General features: G+C 39.4%; 36 non-coding genes across 36 annotated transcripts; all 36 read left to right on the forward strand.

The window, feature by feature from the left end:
- Positions 1-201: 201 nt before the first annotated feature.
- Positions 202-275, forward strand: trnat-agu (transfer RNA threonine (anticodon AGU)). The gene has a single exon. It is a non-coding gene; the product is annotated as a tRNA-Thr (tRNA).
- Positions 276-1317: 1042 nt separating this feature from the next.
- On the forward strand, positions 1318-1391 carry trnat-ugu (transfer RNA threonine (anticodon UGU)). The gene has a single exon. It is a non-coding gene; the product is annotated as a tRNA-Thr (tRNA).
- A 228-nt stretch (positions 1392-1619) lies between these two features.
- trnat-agu (transfer RNA threonine (anticodon AGU)) lies at positions 1620-1693 on the forward strand. Its single transcript has one exon. It is a non-coding gene; the product is annotated as a tRNA-Thr (tRNA).
- Positions 1694-2736: 1043 nt separating this feature from the next.
- trnat-ugu (transfer RNA threonine (anticodon UGU)) lies at positions 2737-2810 on the forward strand. Its single transcript has one exon. It is a non-coding gene; the product is annotated as a tRNA-Thr (tRNA).
- Positions 2811-3038: 228 nt separating this feature from the next.
- trnat-agu (transfer RNA threonine (anticodon AGU)) lies at positions 3039-3112 on the forward strand. The gene has a single exon. It is a non-coding gene; the product is annotated as a tRNA-Thr (tRNA).
- Positions 3113-4154: 1042 nt separating this feature from the next.
- trnat-ugu (transfer RNA threonine (anticodon UGU)) lies at positions 4155-4228 on the forward strand. The gene has a single exon. It is a non-coding gene; the product is annotated as a tRNA-Thr (tRNA).
- A 228-nt stretch (positions 4229-4456) lies between these two features.
- On the forward strand, positions 4457-4530 carry trnat-agu (transfer RNA threonine (anticodon AGU)). Its single transcript has one exon. It is a non-coding gene; the product is annotated as a tRNA-Thr (tRNA).
- Positions 4531-5572: 1042 nt separating this feature from the next.
- Positions 5573-5646, forward strand: trnat-ugu (transfer RNA threonine (anticodon UGU)). The gene has a single exon. It is a non-coding gene; the product is annotated as a tRNA-Thr (tRNA).
- Positions 5647-5874: 228 nt separating this feature from the next.
- On the forward strand, positions 5875-5948 carry trnat-agu (transfer RNA threonine (anticodon AGU)). The gene has a single exon. It is a non-coding gene; the product is annotated as a tRNA-Thr (tRNA).
- A 1043-nt stretch (positions 5949-6991) lies between these two features.
- trnat-ugu (transfer RNA threonine (anticodon UGU)) lies at positions 6992-7065 on the forward strand. Its single transcript has one exon. It is a non-coding gene; the product is annotated as a tRNA-Thr (tRNA).
- A 228-nt stretch (positions 7066-7293) lies between these two features.
- trnat-agu (transfer RNA threonine (anticodon AGU)) lies at positions 7294-7367 on the forward strand. Its single transcript has one exon. It is a non-coding gene; the product is annotated as a tRNA-Thr (tRNA).
- Positions 7368-8410: 1043 nt separating this feature from the next.
- trnat-ugu (transfer RNA threonine (anticodon UGU)) lies at positions 8411-8484 on the forward strand. Its single transcript has one exon. It is a non-coding gene; the product is annotated as a tRNA-Thr (tRNA).
- Positions 8485-8712: 228 nt separating this feature from the next.
- Positions 8713-8786, forward strand: trnat-agu (transfer RNA threonine (anticodon AGU)). Its single transcript has one exon. It is a non-coding gene; the product is annotated as a tRNA-Thr (tRNA).
- Positions 8787-9828: 1042 nt separating this feature from the next.
- Positions 9829-9902, forward strand: trnat-ugu (transfer RNA threonine (anticodon UGU)). Its single transcript has one exon. It is a non-coding gene; the product is annotated as a tRNA-Thr (tRNA).
- Positions 9903-10130: 228 nt separating this feature from the next.
- On the forward strand, positions 10131-10204 carry trnat-agu (transfer RNA threonine (anticodon AGU)). Its single transcript has one exon. It is a non-coding gene; the product is annotated as a tRNA-Thr (tRNA).
- Positions 10205-11246: 1042 nt separating this feature from the next.
- Positions 11247-11320, forward strand: trnat-ugu (transfer RNA threonine (anticodon UGU)). Its single transcript has one exon. It is a non-coding gene; the product is annotated as a tRNA-Thr (tRNA).
- Positions 11321-11548: 228 nt separating this feature from the next.
- On the forward strand, positions 11549-11622 carry trnat-agu (transfer RNA threonine (anticodon AGU)). Its single transcript has one exon. It is a non-coding gene; the product is annotated as a tRNA-Thr (tRNA).
- A 1040-nt stretch (positions 11623-12662) lies between these two features.
- trnat-ugu (transfer RNA threonine (anticodon UGU)) lies at positions 12663-12736 on the forward strand. The gene has a single exon. It is a non-coding gene; the product is annotated as a tRNA-Thr (tRNA).
- A 228-nt stretch (positions 12737-12964) lies between these two features.
- On the forward strand, positions 12965-13038 carry trnat-agu (transfer RNA threonine (anticodon AGU)). The gene has a single exon. It is a non-coding gene; the product is annotated as a tRNA-Thr (tRNA).
- An 870-nt stretch (positions 13039-13908) lies between these two features.
- Positions 13909-13982, forward strand: trnat-ugu (transfer RNA threonine (anticodon UGU)). Its single transcript has one exon. It is a non-coding gene; the product is annotated as a tRNA-Thr (tRNA).
- A 228-nt stretch (positions 13983-14210) lies between these two features.
- On the forward strand, positions 14211-14284 carry trnat-agu (transfer RNA threonine (anticodon AGU)). The gene has a single exon. It is a non-coding gene; the product is annotated as a tRNA-Thr (tRNA).
- Positions 14285-15326: 1042 nt separating this feature from the next.
- Positions 15327-15400, forward strand: trnat-ugu (transfer RNA threonine (anticodon UGU)). Its single transcript has one exon. It is a non-coding gene; the product is annotated as a tRNA-Thr (tRNA).
- A 228-nt stretch (positions 15401-15628) lies between these two features.
- Positions 15629-15702, forward strand: trnat-agu (transfer RNA threonine (anticodon AGU)). Its single transcript has one exon. It is a non-coding gene; the product is annotated as a tRNA-Thr (tRNA).
- Positions 15703-16744: 1042 nt separating this feature from the next.
- Positions 16745-16818, forward strand: trnat-ugu (transfer RNA threonine (anticodon UGU)). The gene has a single exon. It is a non-coding gene; the product is annotated as a tRNA-Thr (tRNA).
- A 1042-nt stretch (positions 16819-17860) lies between these two features.
- On the forward strand, positions 17861-17934 carry trnat-ugu (transfer RNA threonine (anticodon UGU)). The gene has a single exon. It is a non-coding gene; the product is annotated as a tRNA-Thr (tRNA).
- A 227-nt stretch (positions 17935-18161) lies between these two features.
- Positions 18162-18235, forward strand: trnat-agu (transfer RNA threonine (anticodon AGU)). The gene has a single exon. It is a non-coding gene; the product is annotated as a tRNA-Thr (tRNA).
- Positions 18236-19277: 1042 nt separating this feature from the next.
- Positions 19278-19351, forward strand: trnan-auu (transfer RNA asparagine (anticodon AUU)). Its single transcript has one exon. It is a non-coding gene; the product is annotated as a tRNA-Asn (tRNA).
- Positions 19352-20392: 1041 nt separating this feature from the next.
- Positions 20393-20466, forward strand: trnat-ugu (transfer RNA threonine (anticodon UGU)). Its single transcript has one exon. It is a non-coding gene; the product is annotated as a tRNA-Thr (tRNA).
- Positions 20467-20694: 228 nt separating this feature from the next.
- trnat-agu (transfer RNA threonine (anticodon AGU)) lies at positions 20695-20768 on the forward strand. Its single transcript has one exon. It is a non-coding gene; the product is annotated as a tRNA-Thr (tRNA).
- An 871-nt stretch (positions 20769-21639) lies between these two features.
- On the forward strand, positions 21640-21713 carry trnat-agu (transfer RNA threonine (anticodon AGU)). The gene has a single exon. It is a non-coding gene; the product is annotated as a tRNA-Thr (tRNA).
- A 228-nt stretch (positions 21714-21941) lies between these two features.
- On the forward strand, positions 21942-22015 carry trnat-agu (transfer RNA threonine (anticodon AGU)). The gene has a single exon. It is a non-coding gene; the product is annotated as a tRNA-Thr (tRNA).
- An 871-nt stretch (positions 22016-22886) lies between these two features.
- On the forward strand, positions 22887-22960 carry trnat-ugu (transfer RNA threonine (anticodon UGU)). The gene has a single exon. It is a non-coding gene; the product is annotated as a tRNA-Thr (tRNA).
- Positions 22961-23188: 228 nt separating this feature from the next.
- Positions 23189-23262, forward strand: trnat-agu (transfer RNA threonine (anticodon AGU)). Its single transcript has one exon. It is a non-coding gene; the product is annotated as a tRNA-Thr (tRNA).
- An 871-nt stretch (positions 23263-24133) lies between these two features.
- Positions 24134-24207, forward strand: trnat-ugu (transfer RNA threonine (anticodon UGU)). The gene has a single exon. It is a non-coding gene; the product is annotated as a tRNA-Thr (tRNA).
- Positions 24208-24435: 228 nt separating this feature from the next.
- On the forward strand, positions 24436-24509 carry trnat-agu (transfer RNA threonine (anticodon AGU)). The gene has a single exon. It is a non-coding gene; the product is annotated as a tRNA-Thr (tRNA).
- A 1040-nt stretch (positions 24510-25549) lies between these two features.
- On the forward strand, positions 25550-25623 carry trnat-ugu (transfer RNA threonine (anticodon UGU)). The gene has a single exon. It is a non-coding gene; the product is annotated as a tRNA-Thr (tRNA).
- The last annotated feature ends 215 nt before the right edge of the window (positions 25624-25838 follow it).

A 25838-nucleotide genomic window follows, 5' to 3' on the forward strand; every position in this document is an offset into this window, starting at 1 on the left:
AGGAGAAGGTCACAAAACATAGCTTAAAAATCCCTGTTGCTAGACAATTGAAGGTGTCCATATCGATTCCAATGTTACTAAATAACATATTTTTTTGTGACGTGATTTTTGCAAGACAGAGATATGGATTAAATGAATGAGACTAGTTTGATTTTAATGCGTGTGGCAGTGTTATTACCTGCAACAGATAAGACATATATGGGCGCTGTGGCTTAGTTGGTTAAAGCGCCTGTCTAGTAAACAGGAGATCCTGAGTTCGAATCTCAGCAGAGGCTTTTCAAACTATTCAATTAACACCTTGGTAGAAAAGGTCTTGGTGGAGGGAACTCTACTTTTCTCAAACGATGGGTTTAGAGAATTAGGAGTGTCGAGAGGAGAGAAGACGTGAGGAGGATGCAATTGAGATATTCCAATTTCACGGAAAAAGGGAACTTTTTGAATGAATTAAAATGTACCAACTGTCTAAAGTTCAACTGCTTCTTGAGTTTACTCATTTCGAGCGCTAAATGAAAAGAGTTCAGCCAGCTTGTACACGTCTCTGTCAGAGCATGAGTAGGCTCTACAATCAATCTCTGGTAGCTTGCCATGATCGTATAGTGGTTAGTACTCTGCGTTGTGGCCCCAGCAACCCCGGTCCTCAATCCGGGTCATGGCACAGCACTATCATTTCAAAAGGGTTGTATTTTGAATGAGTTTAAACTTACTTTGTGAGCTTAGAAACTCAGCAACTCTTCCATTTGACAAAGTCCCCCATCTCATGGTAGGTTAATTACTTACATTGACTGATTCCTCTGCTGTTTCTTAGGTTTTTACCATTTTGAAGCTCGAGACCCAAATGAGAAATGTAGTTTCCCCGAAACGACCAAAATTATGAAGAAATAGTGTATGATTCTGAATGTTTACTCATATCTCGTGATCCACCTATCACATGCTAATGCCCACTTTGGGTACCAAACCATAGTTTAAGAATCCATGTCAGAGGATCTTGAGTTTATTCAGCTCGAGACCCAAATGAAAAATGTACTGTCCTCGAATGACCGAAATTAAAAGAAAAAATAGTATGTGACTACAAATGTTTACTGATATCTCGCGGCCCACCTCACACAGATTCGGGCCGACATTGGGTCCCAAAACATAGCTTAAGAAACCCTGTTGCTAGACAATTGAAGGTGTCCATATCGATTCCAATGTAACTAAATAACATATTTTTTTGTGACGTGATTTTTGCAAGACAGAGATATGGGTTAAATTAATTATTCTGGTTTGATTTAAATACGTGTGTCGGTGTTCTTACCTGCAACAGAAATTTCATCTATGGGCTCTGTGACTTAGTTGGTTAAAGCGCCTGTCTTGTAAACAGGAGATCCTGAGTTCGAATCTCAGCAGAGCCTTTTCAAGCAATTCATTGAACACATTGGAGGAGAAGGTCACAAAACACAGCTTAAAAATCCCTGTTGCTAGACAATTGAAGGTGTCCATATCGATTCCAATGTTACTAATTAACATATTTTTTTGTGACGTGATTTTTGCAAGACAGAGATATGGATTAAATGAATGAGACTAGTTTAATTTTAATGCGTGTGGCAGTGTTATTACCTGCAACAGATAAGACATATATGGGCGCTGTGGCTTAGTTGGTTAAAGCGCCTGTCTAGTAAACAGGAGATCCTGAGTTCGAATCTCAGCAGAGGCTTTTCAAACTATTCAATTAACACCTTGGTAGAAAAGGTCTTGGTGGAGGGAACTCTACTTTTCTCAAACGATGGGTTTAGAGAATTAGGAGTGTCGAGAGGAGAGAAGACGTGAGGAGGATGCAATTGAGATATTCCAATTTCACGGAAAAAGGGAACTTTTTGAATGAATTAAAATGTACCAACTGTCTAAAGTTCAACTGCTTCTTGAGTTTACTCATTTCGAGCGCTAAATGAAAAGAGTTCAGCCAGCTTGTACACGTCTCTGTCAGAGCATGAGTAGGCTCTACAATCAATCTCTGGTAGCTTGCCATGATCGTATAGTGGTTAGTACTCTGCGTTGTGGCCCCAGCAACCCCGGTCCTCAGTCCGGGTCATGGCACAGCACTATCATTTCAAAGGGGTTGTATTTTGAATGAGTTTAAACTTACTTTGTGAGCTAAGAAACTCAGCAACTCTTCCATTTGACAAAGTCCCCCATCTCATGGTAGGTTAATTACTTACATTAACTGATTCCTCTGCTGTTTCTTAGGTTTTTACCATTTTGAAGCTCGAGACCCAAATGAGAAATGTAGTTTCCCCGAAACGACCAAAATTATGAAGAAATAGTGTATGATTCTGAATGTTTACTCATATCTCGCGATCCACCTATCACCTGCTAATGCCCACTTTGGGTACCAAACCATAGTTTAAGAATCCATGTCAGAGGATCTTGAGTTTATTCAGCTCGAGACCCAAATGAAAAATGTACTGTCCTCGAATGACCGAAATTAAAAGAAAAAATAGTATGTGACTACAAATGTTTACTGATATCTCGCGGCCCACCTCACACAGACTCAGGCCGACTTTGGGTCCCAAAACATAGCTTAAGAAACCCTGTTGCTAGACAATTGAAGGTGTCCATATCGATTCCAATGTTACTAAATAACATATTTTTTTATGACGTGATTTTTGCAAGACAGAGATATGGGTTAAATTAATTATTCTGGTTTGATTTAAATACGTGTGTCGGTGTTCTTACCTGCAACAGAATTTTTTATCTATGGGCTCTGTGGCTTAGTTGGTTAAAGCGCCTGTCTTGTAAACAGGAGATCCTGAGTTCGAATCTCAGCAGAGCCTTTTCAAGCAATTCATTGAACACATTGGAGGAGAAGGTCACAAAACATAGCTTAAAAATCCCTGTTGCTAGACAATTGAAGGTGTCCATATCGATTCCAATGTTACTAAATAACATATTTTTTTGTGACGTGATTTTTGCAAGACAGAGATATGGATTAAATGAATGAGACTAGTTTGATTTTAATGCGTGTGGCAGTGTTATTACCTGCAACAGATAAGACATATATGGGCGCTGTGGCTTAGTTGGTTAAAGCGCCTGTCTAGTAAACAGGAGATCCTGAGTTCGAATCTCAGCAGAGGCTTTTCAAACTATTCAATTAACACCTTGGTAGAAAAGGTCTTGGTGGAGGGAACTCTACTTTTCTCAAACGATGGGTTTAGAGAATTAGGAGTGTCGAGAGGAGAGAAGACGTGAGGAGGATGCAATTGAGATATTCCAATTTCACGGAAAAAGGGAACTTTTTGAATGAATTAAAATGTACCAACTGTCTAAAGTTCAACTGCTTCTTGAGTTTACTCATTTCGAGCGCTAAATGAAAAGAGTTCAGCCAGCTTGTACACGTCTCTGTCAGAGCATGAGTAGGCTCTACAATCAATCTCTGGTAGCTTGCCATGATCGTATAGTGGTTAGTACTCTGCGTTGTGGCCCCAGCAACCCCGGTCCTCAATCCGGGTCATGGCACAGCACTATCATTTCAAAAGGGTTGTATTTTGAATGAGTTTAAACTTACTTTGTGAGCTTAGAAACTCAGCAACTCTTCCATTTGACAAAGTCCCCCATCTCATGGTAGGTTAATTACTTACATTGACTGATTCCTCTGCTGTTTCTTAGGTTTTTACCATTTTGAAGCTCGAGACCCAAATGAGAAATGTAGTTTCCCCGAAACGACCAAAATTATGAAGAAATAGTGTATGATTCTGAATGTTTACTCATATCTCGTGATCCACCTATCACATGCTAATGCCCACTTTGGGTACCAAACCATAGTTTAAGAATCCATGTCAGAGGATCTTGAGTTTATTCAGCTCGAGACCCAAATGAAAAATGTACTGTCCTCGAATGACCGAAATTAAAAGAAAAAATAGTATGTGACTACAAATGTTTACTGATATCTCGCGGCCCACCTCACACAGATTCGGGCCGACATTGGGTCCCAAAACATAGCTTAAGAAACCCTGTTGCTAGACAATTGAAGGTGTCCATATCGATTCCAATGTAACTAAATAACATATTTTTTTGTGACGTGATTTTTGCAAGACAGAGATATGGGTTAAATTAATTATTCTGGTTTGATTTAAATACGTGTGTCGGTGTTCTTACCTGCAACAGAAATTTCATCTATGGGCTCTGTGACTTAGTTGGTTAAAGCGCCTGTCTTGTAAACAGGAGATCCTGAGTTCGAATCTCAGCAGAGCCTTTTCAAGCAATTCATTGAACACATTGGAGGAGAAGGTCACAAAACACAGCTTAAAAATCCCTGTTGCTAGACAATTGAAGGTGTCCATATCGATTCCAATGTTACTAATTAACATATTTTTTTGTGACGTGATTTTTGCAAGACAGAGATATGGATTAAATGAATGAGACTAGTTTGATTTTAATGCGTGTGGCAGTGTTATTACCTGCAACAGATAAGCCATATATGGGCGCTGTGGCTTAGTTGGTTAAAGCGCCTGTCTAGTAAACAGGAGATCCTGAGTTCGAATCTCAGCAGAGCCTTTTCAAACTATTCAATTAACACCTTGGTAGAAAAGGTCTTGGTGGAGGGAACTCTACTTTTCTCAAACGATGGGTTTAGAGAATTAGGAGTGTCGAGAGGAGAGAAGACGTGAGGAGGATGCAATTGAGATATTCCAATTTCACGCAAAAAGGGAACTTTTTGAATGAATTAAAATGTACCAACTGTCTAAAGTTCAACTGCTTCTTGAGTTTACTCATTTCGAGCGCTAAATGAAATGAGTTCAGCCAGCTTGTACACGTCTCTGTCAGAGCATGAGTAGGCTCTACAATCAATCTCTGGTAGCTTGCCATGATCGTATAGTGGTTAGTACTCTGCGTTGTGGCCCCAGCAACCCCGGTCCTCAATCCGGGTCATGGCACAGCACTATCATTTCAAAAGGGTTGTATTTTGAATGAGTTTAAACTTACTTTGTGAGCTAAGAAACTCAGCAACTCTTCCATTTGACAAAGTCCCCCATCTCATGGTAGGTTAATTACTTACATTAACTGATTCCTCTGCTGTTTCTTAGGTTTTTACCATTTTGAAGCTCGAGACCCAAATGAGAAATGTAGTTTCCCCGAAACGACCAAAATTATGAAGAAATAGTGTATGATTCTGAATGTTTACTCATATCTCGTGATCCACCTATCACATGCTAATGCCCACTTTGGGTACCAAACCATAGTTTAAGAATCCATGTCAGAGGATCTTGAGTTTATTCAGCTCGAGACCCAAATGAAAAATGTACTGTCCTCGAATGACCGAAATTAAAAGAAAAAATAGTATGTGACTACAAATGTTTACTGATATCTCGCGGCCCACCTCACACAGATTCGGGCCGACATTGGGTCCCAAAACATAGCTTAAGAAACCCTGTTGCTAGACAATTGAAGGTGTCCATATCGATTCCAATGTTACTAAATAACATATTTTTTTGTGACGTGATTTTTGCAAGACAGAGATATGGGTTAAATTAATTATTCTGGTTTGATTTAAATACGTGTGTCGGTGTTCTTACCTGCAAAAGAAATTTCATCTATGGGCTCTGTGGCTTAGTTGGTTAAAGCGCCTGTCTTGTAAACAGGAGATCCTGAGTTCGAATCTCAGCAGAGCCTTTTCAAGCAATTCATTGAACACATTGGAGGAGAAGGTCACAAAACATAGCTTAAAAAACCCTGTTGCTAGACAATTGAAGGTGTCCATATCAATTCCAATGTTACTAAATAACAGATTTTTTTGTCACGTGATTTTTGCAAGACAGAGATATGGATTAAATGAATGAGACTAGTTTGATTTTAATGCGTGTGGCAGTGTTATTACCTGCAACAGATAAGACATATATGGGTGCTGTGGCTTAGTTGGTTAAAGCGCCTGTCTAGTAAATAGGAGATCCTGAGTTCGAATCTCAGCAGAGCCTTTTCAAACTATTCAATTAACGCCTTGGTAGAAAAGGTCTTGGTGGAGGGAACTCTACTTTTCTCAAACGATGGGTTTAGAGAATTAGGAGTGTCGAGAGGAGAGAAGACGTGAGGAGGATGCAATTGAGATATTCCAATTTCACGGAAAAGGGGAACTTTTTGAATGAATTAAAATGTACCAACTGTCTAAAGTTCAACTTCTTCTTGAGTTTACTCATTTCGAGCGCTAAATGAAAAGAGTTCAGCCAGCTTGTACACGTCTCTGTCAGAGCATGAGTAGGCTCTACAATCAATCTCTGGTAGCTTGCCATGATCGTATAGTGGTTAGTACTCTGCGTTGTGGCCCCAGCAACCCCGGTCCTCAGTCCGGGTCATGGCACAGCACTATCATTTCAAAGGGGTTGTATTTTGAATGAGTTTAAACTTACTTTGTGAGCTAAGAAACTCAGCAACTCTTCCATTTGACAAAGTCCCCCATCTCATGGTAGGTTAATTACTTACATTAACTGATTCCTCTGCTGTTTCTTAGGTTTTTACCATTTTGAAGCTCGAGACCCAAATGAGAAATGTAGTTTCCCCGAAACGACCAAAATTATGAAGAAATAGTGTATGATTCTGAATGTTTACTCATATCTCGCGATCCACCTATCACCTGCTAATGCCCACTTTGGGTACCAAACCATAGTTTAAGAATCCATGTCAGAGGATCTTGAGTTTATTCAGCTCGAGACCCAAATGAAAAATGTACTGTCCTCGAATGACCGAAATTAAAAGAAAAAATAGTATGTGACTACAAATGTTTACTGATATCTCGCGGCCCACCTCACACAGACTCAGGCCGACTTTGGGTCCCAAAACATAGCTTAAGAAACCCTGTTGCTAGACAATTGAAGGTGTCCATATCGATTCCAATGTTACTAAATAACATATTTTTTTATGACGTGATTTTTGCAAGACAGAGATATGGGTTAAATTAATTATTCTGGTTTGATTTAAATACGTGTGTCGGTGTTCTTACCTGCAACAGAATTTTTTATCTATGGGCTCTGTGGCTTAGTTGGTTAAAGCGCCTGTCTTGTAAACAGGAGATCCTGAGTTCGAATCTCAGCAGAGCCTTTTCAAGCAATTCATTGAACACATTGGAGGAGAAGGTCACAAAACAAAGCTTAAAAATCCCTGTTGCTAGACAATTGAAGGTGTCCATATCGATTCCAATGTTACTAAATAACATATTTTTTTGTGACGTGATTTTTGCAAGACAGAGATATGGATTAAATGAATGAGACTAGTTTGATTTTAATGCGTGTGGCAGTGTTATTACCTGCAACAGATAAGACATATATGGGCGCTGTGGCTTAGTTGGTTAAAGCGCCTGTCTAGTAAACAGGAGATCCTGAGTTCGAATCTCAGCAGAGCCTTTTCAAACTATTCAATTAACGCCTTGGTAGAAAAGGTCTTGGTGGAGGGAACTCTACTTTTCTCAAACGATGGGTTTAGAGAATTAGGAGTGTCGAGAGGAGAGAAGACGTGAGGAGGATGCAATTGAGATATTCCAATTTCACGGAAAAGGGGAACTTTTTGAATGAATTAAAATGTACCAACTGTCTAAAGTTCAACTTCTTCTTGAGTTTACTCATTTCGAGCGCTAAATGAAAAGAGTTCAGCCAGCTTGTACACGTCTCTGTCAGAGCATGAGTAGGCTCTACAATCAATCTCTGGTAGCTTGCCATGATCGTATAGTGGTTAGTACTCTGCGTTGTGGCCCCAGCAACCCCGGTCCTCAGTCCGGGTCATGGCACAGCACTATCATTTCAAAGGGGTTGTATTTTGAATGAGTTTAAACTTACTTTGTGAGCTAAGAAACTCAGCAACTCTTCCATTTGACAAAGTCCCCCATCTCATGGTAGGTTAATTACTTACATTAACTGATTCCTCTGCTGTTTCTTAGGTTTTTACCATTTTGAAGCTCGAGACCCAAATGAGAAATGTAGTTTCCCCGAAACGACCAAAATTATGAAGAAATAGTGTATGATTCTGAATGTTTACTCATATCTCGCGATCCACCTATCACCTGCTAATGCCCACTTTGGGTACCAAACCATAGTTTAAGAATCCATGTCAGAGGATCTTGAGTTTATTCAGCTCGAGACCCAAATGAAAAATGTACTGTCCTCGAATGACCGAAATTAAAAGAAAAAATAGTATGTGACTACAAATGTTTACTGATATCTCGCGGCCCACCTCACACAGACTCAGGCCGACTTTGGGTCCCAAAACATAGCTTAAGAAACCCTGTTGCTAGACAATTGAAGGTGTCCATATCGATTCCAATGTTACTAAATAACATATTTTTTTATGACGTGATTTTTGCAAGACAGAGATATGGGTTAAATTAATTATTCTGGTTTGATTTAAATACGTGTGTCGGTGTTCTTACCTGCAACAGAATTTTTTATCTATGGGCTCTGTGGCTTAGTTGGTTAAAGCGCCTGTCTTGTAAACAGGAGATCCTGAGTTCGAATCTCAGCAGAGCCTTTTCAAGCAATTCATTGAACACATTGGAGGAGAAGGTCACAAAACAAAGCTTAAAAATCCCTGTTGCTAGACAACTGAAGGTGTCCATATCGATTCCAATGTTACTAAATAACATATTTTTTTGTGACGTGATTTTTGCAAGACAGAGATATGGATTAAATGAATGAGACTAGTTTGATTTTAATGCGTGTGGCAGTGTTATTACCTGCAACAGATAAGACATATATGGGCGCTGTGGCTTAGTTGGTTAAAGCGCCTGTCTAGTAAACAGGAGATCCTGAGTTCGAATCTCAGCAGAGCCTTTTCAAACTATTCAATTAACACCTTGGTAGAAAAGGTCTTGGTGGAGGGAACTCTACTTTTCTCAAACGATGGGTTTAGAGAATTAGGAGTGTCGAGAGGAGAGAAGACGTGAGGAGGATGCAATTGAGATATTCCAATTTCACGGAAAAAGGGAACTTTTTGAATGAATTAAAATGTACCAATTGTCTAAAGTTCAACTGCTTCTTGAGTTTACTCATTTCGAGCGCTAAATGAAAAGAGTTCAGCCAGCTTGTACACGTCTCTGTCAGAGCATGAGTAGGCTCTACAATCAATCTCTGGTAGCTTGCCATGATCGTATAGTGGTTAGTACTCTGCGTTGTGGCCCCAGCAACCCCGGTCCTCAATCCGGGTCATGGCACAGCACTATCATTTCAAAAGGGTTGTATTTTGAATGAGTTTAAACTTACTTTGTGAGCTAAGAAACTCAGCAACTCTTCCATTTGACAAAGTCCCCCATCTCATGGTAGGTTAATTACTTACATTAACTGATTCATCTGCTGTTTCTTAGGTTTTTACCATTTTGAAGCTCGAGACCCAAATGAGAAATGTAGTTTCCCCGAAACGACCAAAATTATGAAGAAATAGTGTATGATTCTGAATGTTTACTCATATCTCGTGATCCACCTATCACATGCTAATGCCCACTTTGGGTACCAAACCATAGTTTAAGAATCCATGTCAGAGGATCTTGAGTTTATTCAGCTCGAGACCCAAATGAAAAATGTACTGTCCTCGAATGACCGAAATTAAAAGAAAAAATAGTATGTGACTACAAATGTTTACTGATATCTCGCGGCCCACCTCACACAGATTCGGGCCGACATTGGGTCCCAAAACATAGCTTAAGAAACCCTGTTGCTAGACAATTGAAGGTGTCCATATCGATTCCAATGTTACTAAATAACATATTTTTTTGTGACGTGATTTTTGCAAGACAGAGATATGGGTTAAATTAATTATTCTGGTTTGATTTAAATACGTGTGTCGGTGTTCTTACCTGCAATAGAAATTTCATCTATGGGCTCTGTGGCTTAGTTGGTTAAAGCGCCTGTCTTGTAAACAGGAGATCCTGAGTTCGAATCTCAGCAGAGCCTTTTCAAGCAATTCATTGAACACATTGGAGGAGAAGGTCACAAAACATAGCTTAAAAAACACTGTCGCTAGACAATTGAAGGTGTCCATATCGATTCCAATGTTACTAAATAACATATTTTTTTGTGACGTGATTTTTGCAAGACAGAGATATGGATTAAATGAATGAGACTAGTTTGATTTTAATGCGTGTGGCAGTGTTATTACCTGCAACAGATAAGACATATATGGGCGCTGTGGCTTAGTTGGTTAAAGCGCCTGTCTAGTAAACAGGAGATCCTGAGTTCGAATCTCAGCAGAGCCTTTTCAAACTATTCAATTAACACCTTGGTAGAAAAGGTCTTGGTGGAGGGAACTCTACTTTTCTCAAACGATGGGTTTAGAGAATTAGGAGTGTCGAGAGGAGAGAAGACGTGAGGAGGATGCAATTGAGATATTCCAATTTCACGGAAAAAGGGAACTTTTTGAATGAATTAAAATGTACCAACTGTCTAAAGTTCAACTGCTTCTTGAGTTTACTCATTTCGAGCGCTAAATGAAAAGAGTTCAGCCAGCTTGTACACGTCTCTGTCAGAGCATGAGTAGGCTCTACAATCAATCTCTGGTAGCTTGCCATGATCGTATAGTGGTTAGTACTCTGCGTTGTGGCCCCAGCAACCCCGGTCCTCAATCCGGGTCATGGCACAGCACTATCATTTCAAAAGGGTTGTATTTTGAATGAGTTTAAACTTACTTTGTGAGCTAAGAAACTCAGCAACTCTTCCATTTGACAAAGTCCCCCATCTCATGGTAGGTTAATTACTTACATTAACTGATTCCTCTGCTGTTTCTTAGGTTTTTACCATTTTGAAGCTCGAGACCCAAATGAGAAATGTAGTTTCCCCGAAACGACCAAAATTATGAAGAAATAGTGTATGATTCTGAATGTTTACTCATATCTCGTGATCCACCTATCACATGCTAATGCCCACTTTGGGTACCAAACCATAGTTTAAGAATCCATGTCAGAGGATCTTGAGTTTATTCAGCTCGAGACCCAAATGAAAAATGTACTGTCCTCGAATGACCGAAATTAAAAGAAAAAATAGTATGTGACTACAAATGTTTACTGATATCTCGCGGCCCACCTCACACAGATTCGGGCCGACATTGGGTCCCAAAACATAGCTTAAGAAACCCTGTTGCTAGACAATTGAAGGTGTCCATATCGATTCCAATGTTACTAAATAACATATTTTTTTGTGACGTGATTTTTGCAAGACAGAGATATGGGTTAAATTAATTATTCTGGTTTGATTTAAATACTTGTGTCGGTGTTCTTACCTGCAACAGAAATTTCATCTATGGGCTCTGTGGCTTAGTTGGTTAAAGCGCCTGTCTTGTAAACAGGAGATCCTGAGTTCGAATCTCAGCAGAGCCTTTTCAAGCAATTCATTGAACACATTGGAGGAGAATGTCACAAAACATAGCTTAAAAAACCCTGTTGCTAGACAATTGAAGGTGTCCATATCGATTCCAATGTTACTAAATAACATATTTTTTAGTGACGTGATTTTTGCAAGACAGAGATATGGATTAAATGAATGAGACTACTTTGATTTTAATGCGTGTGGCAGTGTTATTACCTGCAACAGATAAGACATACATGGGCGCTGTGGCTTAGTTGGTTAAAGCGCCTGTCTAGTAAACAGGAGATCCTGAGTTCGAATCTCAGCAGAGCCTTTTCAAACTATTCAATTAACACCTTGGTAGAAAAGGTCTTGGTGGAGGGAACTCTACTTTTCTCAAACGATGGGTTTAGAGAATTAGGAGTGTCGAGAGGAGAGAAGACGTGAGGAGGATGCAATTGAGATATTCCAATTTCACGGAAAAAGGGAACTTTTTGAATGAATTAAAATGTACCAATTGTCTAAAGTTCAACTGCTTCTTGAGTTTACTCATTTCGAGCGCTAAATGAAAAGAGTTCAGCCAGCTTGTACACGTCTCTGTCAGAGCATGAGTAGGCTCTACAATCAATCTCTGGTAGCTTGCCATGATCGTATAGTGGTTAGTACTCTGCGTTGTGGCCCCAGCAACCCCGGTCCTCAATCCGGGTCATGGCACAGCACTATCATTTCAAAAGGGTTGTATTTTGAATGAGTTTAAACTTACTTTGTGAGCTAAGAAACTCAGCAACTCTTCCATTTGACAAAGTCCCCCATCTCATGGTAGGTTAATTACTTACATTAACTGATTCATCTGCTGTTTCTTAGGTTTTTACCATTTTGAAGCTCGAGACCCAAATGAGAAATGTAGTTTCCCCGAAACGACCAAAATTATGAAGAAATAGTGTATGATTCTGAATGTTTACTCATATCTCGCGATCCACCTATCACATGCTAATGCCCACTTCTGGTACCAAACCATAGTTTAAGAATCCATGTCAGAGGATCTTGAGTTTATTCAGCTCGAGACCCAAATGAAAAATGTACTGTCCTCGAATGACCGAAATTAAAAGAAAAAATAGTATGTGACTACAAATGTTTACTGATATCTCGCGGCCCACCTCACACAGACTCAGGCCGACTTTTGGTCCCAAAACATAGCTTAAGAAACCCTGTTGCTAGACAATTGAAGGTGTTCATATCGATTCCAATATTATTAAATTACATCTGTTTTGTGACGTGATTTTGCAAGACAGCGATATGGGTTAAATTAATTATTCTGGTTTGATTTAAATACGTGTGTCGGTGTTCTTACCTGCAACAGACATGAAATCTATGGGCTCTGTGGCTTAGTTGGTTAAAGCGCCTGTCTTGTAAACAGGAGATCCTGAGTTCGAATCTCAGCAGAGCCTTTTCAAGCAATTCATTGAACACATTGGAGGAGAAGGGCACAAAACATAGCTTAAGAAACGCTGTTGCTAGACAATCGAAGGTGTCCATATCGATTCCAATGTTACTAAATAACATATTTTTTTGTGACGTGATTTTTGCAAGACAGAGATATGGATTAAATGAATGAGACTAGTTTGATTTTAATGCGTGTGGCAGTGTTATTACCTGCAACAGATAAGACATATATGGGCGCTGTGGCTTAGTTGGTTAAAGCGCCTGTCTAGTAAACAGGAGATCCTGAGTTCGAATCTCAGCAGAGCCTTTTCAAACAATTCAATTAACACCTTGGTAGAAAAGGTCTTGGTGGAGAGAACTCTACTTTTCTCAAACGATGGGTTTAGAGAATTAGGAGTGTCGAGAGGAGAGAAGACGTGAGGAGGATGCAATTGAGATATTCCAATTTCACGGAAAAAGGGAACTTTTTGAATGAATTAAAATGTACCAACTGTCTAAAGTTCAACTGCTTCTTGAGTTTACTCATTTCGAGCGCTAAATGAAAAGAGTTCAAAGAGTTAAACTTACTTTGTGAGCTAAGAAACTCAGCAACTCTTCCATTTGACAAAGTCCCCCATCTCATGGTAGGTAATTACTTACATTAACTGATTCATATGCTGTTTCTTAGGTTTTTACCATTTTGAAGCTCGAGACCCAAATGAGAAATGTAGTTTCCCCGAAACGACCAAAATTATGAAGAAATAGTGTATGATTCTGAATGTTTACTCATATCTCGCGATCCACCTATCACATGCTAATGCCCACTTCTGGTACCAAACCATAGTTTAAGAATCCATGTCAGAGGATCTTGAGTTTATTCAGCTCGAGACCCAAATGAAAAATGTACTGTCCTCGAATGACCGAAATTAAAAGAAAAAATAGTATGTGACTACAAATGTTTACTAATATCTCGCGGCCCACCTCACACAGACTCAGGCCGACTTTGGGTCCCAAAACATAGCTTAAGAAACCCTGTTGCTAGACAATTGAAGGTGTTCATATCGATTCCAATATTATTAAATTACATCTGTTTTGTGACGTGATTTTGCAAGACAGCGATATGGGTTAAATTAATTATTCTGGTTTGATTTAAATACGTGTGTCGGTGTTCTTACCTGCAACAGTAATGATATCTATGGGCTCTGTGGCTTAGTTGGTTAAAGCACCTGTCTTGTAAACAGGAGATCCTGAGTTCGAATCTCATCAGAGCCTTTTCAAGCAATTCATTGAACACATTGGAGGAGAAGGGCACAAAACATAGCTTAAGAAACCCTGTTGCTAGACAATTGAAGGTGTCCATATCGATTCCAATGTTACTAAATAACATATTTTTTTGTGACGTGATTTTTGCAAGACAGAGATATGGATTAAATGAATGAGACTAGTTTGATTTTAATGCGTGTGGCAGTGTTATTACCTGCAACAGATAAGATATATATGGGCGCTGTGGCTTAGTTGGTTAAAGCGCCTGTCTAGTAAACAGGCGCTCCTGATTTCGAATCTCAGCAGAGCCTTTTCAAACTTTTCAATTAACACCTTGGTAGAAAAGGTCTTGGTGGAGGGAACTCTACTTTTCTCAAACGATGGGTTTAGAGAATTAGGAGTGTCGAGAGGAGAGAAGACGTGAGGAGGATGCAATTGAGATATTCCAATTTCACGGAAAAAGGGAACTTTTTGAATGAATTAAAATGTACCAACTGTCTAAAGTTCAACTGCTTCTTGAGTTTACTCATTTCGAGCGCTAAATGAAAAGAGTTCAGCCAGCTTGTACACGTCTCTGTCAGAGCATGAGTAGGCTCTACAATCAATCTCTGGTAGCTTGCCATGATCGTATAGTGGTTAGTACTCTGCATTGTGGCCCCAGCAACCCCGGTCCTCAATCCGGGTCATGGCACAGCACTATCATTTCAAAAGGGTTGCATTTTGAATGAGTTTAAACTTACTTTGTGAGCTAAGAAACTCAGCAACTCTTCCATTTGACAAAGTCCCCCATCTCATGGTAGGTTAATTACTTACATTAACTGATTCATCTGCTGTTTCTTAGGTTTTTACCATTTTGAAGCTCGAGACCCAAATGAGAAATGTAGTTTCCCCGAAACGAGCAAAATTATGAAGAAATAGTGTATGATTCTGAATGTTTACTCATATCTCGCGATCCACCTATCACCTGCTAATGCCCACTTTGGGTACCAAACCATAGTTTAAGAATCCATGTCAGAGGATCTTGAGTTTATTCAGCTCGAGACCCAAATGAAAAATGTACTGTCCTCGAATGACCGAAATTAAAAGAAAAAATAGTATGTGACTACAAATGTTTACTGATATCTCGCGGCCCACCTCACACAGACTCGGGCCGACATTGGGTCCCAAAACATAGCTTAAGAAACCCTGTTGCTAGACAATTAAAGGTGTCCATATCGATTCCAATGTTACTAAATAACATATTTTTTTGTGACGTGATTTTTGCAAGACAGAGATATGGGTTAAATTAATTATTCTGGTTTGATTTAAATACGTGTGTCGGTGTTCTTACCTGCAACAGACATGATATCTATGGGCTCTGTGGCTTAGTTGGTTAAAGCGCCTGTCTTGTAAACAGGAGATCCTGAGTTCGAATCTCAGCTGAGCCTTTTCAAGCAATTCATTGAACACATTGGAGGAGAAGGGCACAAAACATAGCTTAAGAAACCCTGTTGCTAGACAATTGAAGGTGTCCATATCGATTCCAATGTTACTAAATAACATATTTTTTTGTGACGTGATTTTTGCAAGACAGAGATATGGATTAAATGAATGAGACTAGTTTGATTTTAATGCGTGTGGCAGTGTTATTACCTGCAACAGATAAGACATATATGGGCGCTGTGGCTTAGTTGGTTAAACCGCCTGTCTAGTAAACAGGAGATCCTGAGTTCGAATCTCAGCAGAGCCTTCTCAAACAATTCAATTAACACTTTGGTAGAAAAGGTCTTGGTGGAGGGAACTCTACTTTTCTCAAACGATGGGTTTAGAGAATTAGGAGTGTCGAGAGGAGAGAAGACGTGAGGAGGATGCAATTGAGATATTCCAATTTCACGGAAAAAGGGAACTTTTTGAATGAATTAAAATGTACCAACTGTCTAAAGTTCAACTGCTTCTTGAGTTTACTCATTTCGAGCGCTAAATGAAAAGAGTTCAGCCAGCTTGTACACGTCTCTGTCAGAGCATGAGTAGGCTCTACAATCAATCTCTGGTAGCTTGCCATGATCGTATAGTGGTTAGTACTCTGCGTTGTGGCCCCAGCAACCCCGGTCCTCAATCCGGGTCATGGCACAGCATTATCATTTCAAAAGGGTTGCATTTTGAATGAGTTTAAACTTACTTTGTGAGCTAAGAAACTCAGCAACTCTTCCATTTGACAAAGTCCCCCATCTCATGGTAGGTTAATTACTTACATTAACTGATTCATCTGCTGTTTCTTAGGTTTTTACCATTTTGAAGCTCGAGACCCAAATGAGAAATGTAGTTTCCCCGAAACGAGCAAAATTATGAAGAAATAGTGTATGATTCTGAATGTTTACTCATATCTCGCGATCCACCTATCACCTGCTAATGCCCACTTTGGGTACCAAACCATAGTTTAAGAATCCATGTCAGAGGATCTTGAGTTTATTCAGCTCGAGACCCAAATGAAAAATGTACTGTCCTCGAATGACCGAAATTAAAAGAAAAAATAGTATGTGACTACAAATGTTTACTGATATCTCGCGGCCCACCTCACACAGACTCGGGCCGACATTGGGTCCCAAAACATAGCTTAAGAAACCCTGTTGCTAGACAATTAAAGGTGTCCATATCGATTCCAATGTTACTAAATAACATATTTTTTTGTGACGTGATTTTTGCAAGACAGAGATATGGGTTAAATTAATTATTCTGGTTTGATTTAAATACGTGTGTCGGTGTTCTTACCTGCAACAGACATGATATCTATGGGCTCTGTGGCTTAGTTGGTTAAAGCGCCTGTCTTGTAAACAGGAGATCCTGAGTTCGAATCTCAGCAGAGCCTTCTCAAACAATTCAATTAACACCTTGGTAGAAAAGGTCTTGGTGGAGGGAACTCTACTTTTCTCAAACGATGGGTTTAGAGAATTAGGAGTGTCGAGAGGAGAGAAGACGTGAGGAGGATGCAATTGAGATATTCCAATTTCACGGAAAAAGGGAACTTTTTGAATGAATTAAAATGTACCAACTGTCTAAAGTTCAACTGCTTCTTGAGTTTAATCATTTCGAGCGCTAAATGAAAAGAGTTCAGCCAGCTTGTACACGTCTCTGTCAGAGCATGAGTAGGCTCTACAATCAATCTCTGGTAGCTTGCCATGATCGTATAGTGGTTAGTACTCTGCATTGTGGCCCCAGCAACCCCGGTCCTCAGTCCGGGTCATGGCACAGCACTATCATTTCAAAAGGGTTGTATTTTGAATGAGTTTAAACTTACTTTGTGAGCTAAGAAACTCAGCAACTCTTCCATTTGACAAAGTCCCCCATCTCATGGTAGGTTAATTACTTACATTAACTGATTCATCTGCTGTTTCTTAGGTTTTTACCATTTTGAAGCTCGAGACCCAAATGAGAAATGTAGTTTCCCCGAAACGACCAAAATTATGAAGAAATAGTGTATGATTCTGAATGTTTACTCATATCTCGCGATCCACCTATCACATGCTAATGCCCACTTTGGGTACCAAACCATAGTTTAAGAATCCATGTCAGAGGATCTTGAGTTTATTCAGCTCGAGACCCAAATGAAAAATGTACTGTCCTCGAATGACCGAAATTAAAAGAAAAAATAGTATGTGACTACAAATGTTTACTGATATCTCGCGGCCCACCTCACACAGACTCGGGCCGACATTGGGTCCCAAAACATAGCTTAAGAAACCCTGTTGCTAGACAATTAAAGGTGTCCATATCGATTCCAATGTTACTAAATAACATATTTTTTTGTGACGTGATTTTTGCAAGACAGAGATATGGGTTAAATTAATTATTCTGGTTTGATTTAAATACGTGTGTCGGTGTTCTTACCTGCAACAGACATGATATCTATGGGCTCTGTGGCTTAGTTGGTTAAAGCGCCTGTCTTGTAAACAGGAGATCCTGAGTTCGAATCTCAGCAGAGCCTTTTCAAGCAATTCATTGAACACATTGGAGGAGAAGGTCACAAAACATAGCTTAAAAAACCCTGTTGCTAGACAATTGAAGGTGTCCATATCGATTCCAATGTTACTAAATAACATATTTTTTGTGACGTGATTTTTGCAAGACAGAGATATGGATTAAATGAATGAGACTAGTTTGATTTTAATGCGTGTGGCAGTGTTATTACCTGCAACAGATAAGACATATATGGGCCCTGTGGCTTAGTTGGTTAAAGCGCCTGTCTAGTAAACAGGAGATCCTGAGTTCGAATCTCAGCAGAGCCTTTTCAAACTATTCAATTAACACCTTGGTAGAAAAGGTCTTGGTGGAGGGAACTCTACTTTTCTCAAACGATGGGTTTAGAGAATTAGGAGTGTCGAGAGGAGAGAAGACGTGAGGAGGATGCAATTGAGATATTCCAATTTCACGGAAAAAGGGAACTTTTTGAATGAATTAAAATGTACCAACTGTCTAAAGTTCAACTGCTTCTTGAGTTTACTCATTTCGAGCGCTAAATGAAAAGAGTTCAGCCAGCTTGTACACGTCTCTGTCAGAGCATGAGTAGGCTCTACAATCAATCTCTGGTAGCTTGCCATGATCGTATAGTGGTTAGTACTCTGCGTTGTGGCCCCAGCAACCCCGGTCCTCAATCCGGGTCATGGCACAGCACTATCATTTCAAAAGGGTTGTATTTTGAATGAGTTTAAACTTACTTTGTGAGCTAGGAAACTCAGCAACTCTTCCATTTGACAAAGTCCCACATCTCATGGTAGGTTAATTACTTACATTAACTGATTCATCTGCTGTTTCTTAGGTTTTTACCATTTTGAAGCTCGAGACCCAAATGAGAAATGTAGTTTCCCCGAAACGACCCAAATTATGAAGAAATAGTGTATGATTCTGAATGTTTACTCATATCTCGCGATCCACCTATCACATGCTAATGCCCACTTCTGGTACCAAACCATAGTTTAAGAATCCATGTCAGAGGATCTTGAGTTTATTCAGCTCGAGACCCAAATGAAAAATGTACTGTCCTCGAATGACCGAAATTAAAAGAAAAAATAGTATGTGACTACAAATGTTTACTGATATCTCGCGGCCCACCTCACACAGACTCAGGCCGACATTGGGTCCCAAAACATAGCTTAAGAAACCCTGTTGCTAGACAATTGAAGGTGTCCATATCGATTCCAATGTTACTAAATAACATATTTTTTTGTGACGTGATTTTTGCAAGACAGAGATATGGATTAAATGAATGAGACTAGTTTGATTTTAATGCGTGTGGCAGTGTTATTACCTGCAACAGATAAGTCATATATGGGCGCTGTGGCTTAGTTGGTTAAAGCGCCTGTCTATTAAACAGGAGATCCTGAGTTTGAATCTCAGCAGAGCCTTTTCAAACAATTCAATTAACACCTTGGTAGAAAAGGTCTTGGTGGAGGGAACTCTACTTTTCTCAAACGATGGGTTTAGAGAATTAGGAGTGTCGAGAGGAGAGAAGACGTGAGGAGGATGCAATTGAGATATTCCAATTTCACGGAAAAAGGGAACTTTTTGAATGAATTAAAATGTACCAACTGTCTAAAGTTCAACTGCTTCTTGAGTTTACTCATTTCGAGCGCTAAATGAAAAGAGTTCAGCCAGCTTGTACACGTCTCTGTCAGAGCATGAGTAGGCTCTACAATCAATCTCTGGTAGCTTGCCATGATCGTATAGTGGTTAGTACTCTGCGTTGTGGCCCCAGCAACCCCGGTCCTCAATCCGGGTCATGGCACAGCACTATCATTTCAAAAGGGTTGTATTTTGAATGAGTTTAAACTTACTTTGTGAGCTAAGAAACTCAGCAACTCTTCCATTTGACAAAGTCCCCCATCTCATGGTAGGTTAATTACTTACATTAACTGATTCATCTGCTGTTTCTTAGGTTTTTACCATTTTGAAGCTCGAGACCCAAATGAGAAATGTAGTTTCCCCGAAACGACCAAAATTATGAAGAAATAGTGTATGATTCTGAATGTTTACTCATATCTCGCGATCCACCTATCACATGCTAATGCCCACTTCTGGTACCAAACCATAGTTTAAGAATCCATGTCAGAGGATCTTGAGTTTATTCAGCTCGAGACCCAAATGAAAAATGTACTGTCCTCGAATGACCGAAATTAAAAGAAAAAATAGTATGTGACTACAAATGTTTACTGATATCTCGCGGCCCACCTCACACAGACTCAGGCCGACTTTGGGTCCCAAAACATAGCTTAAGAAACCCTGTTGCTAGACAATTGAAGGTGTTCATATCGATTCCAATATTATTAAATTATATCTGTTTTGTGACGTGATTTTTGCAAGACAGCGATATGGGTTAAATTAATTATTCTGGTTTGATTTAAATACGTGTGTCGGTGTTCTTACCTGCAACAGACATGATATCTATGGGCTCTGTGGCTTAGTTGGTTAAAGCGCCTGTCTTGTAAACAGGAGATCCTGAGTTCGAATCTCAGCAGAGCCTTTTCAAGCAATTCATTCAACACATTGGAGGAGAAGTGCACAAAACATAGCTTAAGAAACCCTGTTGCTAGACAATTGAAGGTGTCCATATCGATTCCAATGTTACTAATAAACATATTTTTTTGTGACGTGATTTTTGCAAGACAGAGATATGGATTAAATGAATGAGACTAGTTTGATTTTAATGCGTGTGGCAGTGTTATTACCTGCAACAGATAAGACATATATGGGCGCTGTGGCTTAGTTGGTTAAACCGCCTGTCTAGTAAACAGGAGATCCTGAGTTCGAATCTCAGCAGAGCCTTTTCAAACAATTCAATTAACACCTTGGTAGAAAAGGTCTTGGTGGAGGGAACTCTACTTTTCTCAAACGATGGGTTTAGAGAATTAGGAGTGTCGAGAGGAGAGAAGACGTGAGGAGGATGCAATTGAGATATTCCAATTTCACGGAAAAAGGGAACTTTTTGAATGAATTAAAATGTACCAACTGTCTAAAGTTCAACTGCTTCTTGAGTTTACTCATTTCGAGCGCTAAATGAAAAGAGTTCAAAGAGTTAAACTTACTTTGTGAGCTAAGAAACTCAGCAACTCTTCCATTTGACAAAGTCCCCCATCTCATGGTAGGTTAATTACTTACATTAACTGATTCATCTGCTGTTTCTTAGGTTTTTACCATTTTGAAGCTCGAGACCCAAATGAGAAATGTAGTTTCCCCGAAACGACCAAAATTATGAAGAAATAGTGTATGATTCTGAATGTTTACTCATATCTCGCGATCCACCTATCACATGCTAATGCCCACTTCTGGTACCAAACCATAGTTTAAGAATCCATGTCAGAGGATCTTGAGTTTATTCAGCTCGAGACCCAAATGAAAAATGTACTGTCCTCGAATGACCGAAATTAAAAGAAAAAATAGTATGTGACTACAAATGTTTACTGATATCTCGCGGCCCACCTCACACAGACTCAGGCCGACTTTGGGTCCCAAAAGATAGCTTAAGAAACCCTGTTGCTAGACAATTGAAGGTGTTCATATCGATTCCAATATTATTAAATTACATCTGTTTTGTGACGTGATTTTGCAAGACAGCGATATGGGTTAAAATAATTATTCTGGTTTGATTTAAATACGTGTGTCGGTGTTCTTACCTGCAACAGACATGATATCTATGGGCTCTGTGGCTTAGTTGGTTAAAGCGCCTGTCTAGTAAACAGGAGATCCTGAGTTCGAATCTCAGCAGAGCCTTTTCAAGCAATTCATTGAACACATTGGAGGAGAAGGTCATAAAACATAGCTTAAAAAACCCTGTTGCTAGACAATTGAAGGTGTCCATATCGATTCCAATGTTACTAAATAACATATTTTTTTGTGACGTGATTTTTGCAAGACAGAGATATGGATTAAATGAATGAGACTAGTTTGATTTTAATGCGTGTGGCAGTGTTATTACCTGCAACAGATAAGACATATATGGGCGCTGTGACTTAGTTGGTTAAAGCGCCTGTCTAGTAAACAGGAGATCCTGAGTTCGAATCTCAGCAGAGCCTTTTCAAACTATTCAATTAACACCTTGGTAGAAAAGGTCTTGGTGGAGGGAACTCGACTTTTCTCAAACGATGGGTTTAGAGAATTAGGAGTGTCGAGAGGAGAGAAGACGTGAGGAGGATGCAATTGAGATATTCCAATTTCACGAAAAAAGGGAACTTTTTGAATGAATTAAAATGTACCAACTGTCTAAAGTTCAACTGCTTCTTGAGTTTACTCATTTCGAGCGCTAAATGAAAAGAGTTCAAAGAGTTAAACTTACTTTGTGAGCTAAGAAACTCAGCAACTCTTCCATTTGACAAAGTCCCCCATCTCATGGTAGGTTAATTACTTACATTAACTGATTCATCTGCTGTTTCTTAGGTTTTTACCATTTTGAAGCTCGAGACCCAAATGAGAAATGTAGTTTCCCCGAAACGACCAAAATTATGAAGAAATTGTGTATGATTCTGAATGTTTACTCATATCTCGCGATCCACCTATCACATGCTAATGCCCACTTCTGGTACCAAACCATAGTTTAAGAATCCATGTCAGAGGATCTTGAGTTTATTCAGCTCGAGACCCAAATGAAAAATGTACTGTCCTCGAATGACCGAAATTAAAAGAAAAAATAGTATGTGACTACAAATGTTTACTGATATCTCGCGGCCCACCTCACACAGACTCAGGCCGACTTTGGGTCCCAAAACATAGCTTAAGAAACCCTGTTGCTAGACAATTGAAGGTGTTCATATCGATTCCAATATTATTAAATTACATCTGTTTTGTGACGTGATTTTGCAAGACAGCGATATGGGTTAAAATAATTATTCTGGTTTGATTTAAATACGTGTGTCGGTGTTCTTACCTGCAACAGACATGATATCTATGGGCTCTGTGGCTTAGTTGGTTAAAGCGCCTGTCTTGTAAACAGGAGATCCTGAGTTCGAATCTCAGCAGAGCCTTTTCAAGCAATTCATTGAACACATTGGAGGAGAAGGTCATAAAACATAGCTTAAAAAACCCTGTTGCTAGACAATTGAAGGTGTCCATATCGATTCCAATGTTACTAAATAACATATTTTTTTGTGACGTGATTTTTGCAAGACAGAGATATGGATTAAATGAATGAGACTAGTTTGATTTTAATGCGTGTGGCAGTGTTATTACCTGCAACAGATAAGACATATATGGGCGCTGTGACTTAGTTGGTTAAAGCGCCTGTCTAGTAAACAGGAGATCCTGAGTTCGAATCTCAGCAGAGCCTTTTCAAACTATTCAATTAACACCTTGGTAGAAAAGGTCTTGGTGGAGGGAACTCGACTTTTCTCAAACGATGGGTTTAGAGAATTAGGAGTGTCGAGAGGAGAGAAGACGTGAGGAGGATGCAATTGAGATATTCCAATTTCACGAAAAAAGGGAACTTTTTGAATGAATTAAAATGTACCAACTGTCTAAAGTTCAACTGCTTCTTGAGTTTACTCATTTCGAGCGCTAAATGAAAAGAGTTCAAAGAGTTAAACTTACTTTGTGAGCTAAGAAACTCAGCAACTCTTCCATTTGACAAAGTCCCCCATCTCATGGTAGGTTAATTACTTACATTAACTGATTCATCTGCTGTTTCTTAGGTTTTTACCATTTTGAAGCTCGAGACCCAAATGAGAAATGTAGTTTCCCCGAAACGACCAAAATTATGAAGAAATAGTGTATGATTCTGAATGTTTACTCATATCTCGCGATCCACCTATCACATGCTAATGCCCACTTCTGGTACCAAACCATAGTTTAAGAATCCATGTCAGAGGATCTTGAGTTTATTCAGCTCGAGACCCAAATGAAAAATGTACTGTCCTCGAATGACCGAAATTAAAAGAAAAAATAGTATGTGACTACAAATGTTTACTGATATCTCGCGGCCCACCTCACACAGACTCAGGCCGACTTTGGGTCCCAAAACATAGCTTAAGAAACCCTGTTGCTAGACAATTGAAGGTGTTCATATCGATTCCAATATTATTAAATTACATCTGTTTTGTGACGTGATTTTGCAAGACAGCGATATGGGTTAAATTAATTATTCTGGTTTGATTTAAATACGTGTGTCGGTGTTCTTACCTGCAACAGACATGATATCTATGGGCTCTGTGGCTTAGTTGGTTAAAGCGCCTGTCTTGTAAACAGGAGATCCTGAGTTCGAATCTCAGCTGAGCCTTTTCAAGCAATTCATTGAACACATTGGAGGAGAAGGGCACAAAACATAGCTTAAGAAACCCTGTTGCTAGACAATTGAAGGTGTCCATATCGATTCCAATGTTACTAAATAACAGATTTTTTTGTGACGTGATTTTTGCAAGACAGAGATATGGATTAAATGAATGAGACTAGTTTGATTTTAATGCGTGTGGCAGTGTTATTACCTGCAACAGATAAGACATATATGGGCGCTGTGGCTTAGTTGGTTAAACCGCCTGTCTAGTATACAGGAGATCCTGAGTTCGAATCTCAGCAGAGCCTTCTCAAACAATTCAATTAACACCTTGGTAGAAAATGTCTTGGTGGAGGGAACTCTACTTTTCTCAAACGATGGGTTTAGAGAATTAGGAGTGTCGAGAGGAGAGAAGACGTGAGGAGGATGCAATTGAGATATTCCAATTTCACGGAAAAAGGGAACTTTTTGAATGAATTAAAATGTACCAACTGTCTAAAGTTCAACTGCTTCTTGAGTTTACTCATTTCGAGCGCTAAATGAAAAGAGTTCAGCCAGCTTGTACACGTCTCTGTCAGAGCATGAGTAGGCTCTACAATCAATCTCTGGTAGCTTGCCATGATCGTATAGTGGTTAGTACTCTGCGTTGTTGCCCCAGCAACCCCGGTCCTCAGTCCGGGTCATGGCACAGCACTATCATTTCAAAAGGGTTGTATTTTGAATGAGTTTAAACTTACTTTGTGAGCTAAGAAACTCAGCAACTCTTCCACTTGACAAAGTCCCCCATCTCATGGTAGGTTAATTACTTACATTAACTGATTCATCTGCTGTTTCTTAGGTTTTTACCATTTTGAAGCTCGAGACCCAAATGAGAAATGTAGTTTCCCCGAAACGACCAAAATTATGAAGAAATAGTGTATGATTCTGAATGTTTACTCATATCTCGCGATCCACCTATCACATGCTAATGCCCACTTCTGGTACCAAACCATAGTTTAAGAATCCATGTCAGAGGATCTTGAGTTTATTCAGCTCGAGACCCAAATGAAAAATGTACTGTTCTCGAATGACCGAAATTAAAAGAAAAAATAGTATGTGACTACAAATGTTTACTGATATCTCGCGGCCCACCTCACACAGACTCAGGCCGACTTTGGGTCCCAAAACATAGCTTAAGAAACCCTGTTGCTAGACAATTGAAGGTGTTCATATCGATTCCAATATTATTAAATTACATCTGTTTTGTGACGTGATTTTGCAAGACAGCGATATGGGTTAAATTAATTATTCTGGTTTGATTTAAATACGTGTGTCGGTGTTCTTACCTGCAACAGACATGATATCTATGGGCTCTGTGGCTTAGTTGGTTAAAGCGCCTGTCTTGTAAACAGGAGATCCTGAGTTCGAATCTCAGCAGAGCCTTTTCAAGCAATTCATTGAACTCATTGGAGGAGAAGGTCACAAAACATAGCGTAAGAAACCCTGTTGCTAGACAATTGAAGGTGTCCATATCTATTCCAATGTTACTAAATAACAGATTTTTTTGTGACGTGATTTTTGCAAGACAGAGATATGGATTAAATGAATGAGACTAGTTTGATTTTAATGCGTGTGTCGGTGTTATTACCTGCAACAGA

Source organism: Salvelinus fontinalis, chromosome 8 (assembly GCF_029448725.1).
Source record: "Salvelinus fontinalis isolate EN_2023a chromosome 8, ASM2944872v1, whole genome shotgun sequence".
NCBI lineage: Eukaryota > Metazoa > Chordata > Actinopteri > Salmoniformes > Salmonidae > Salvelinus > Salvelinus fontinalis.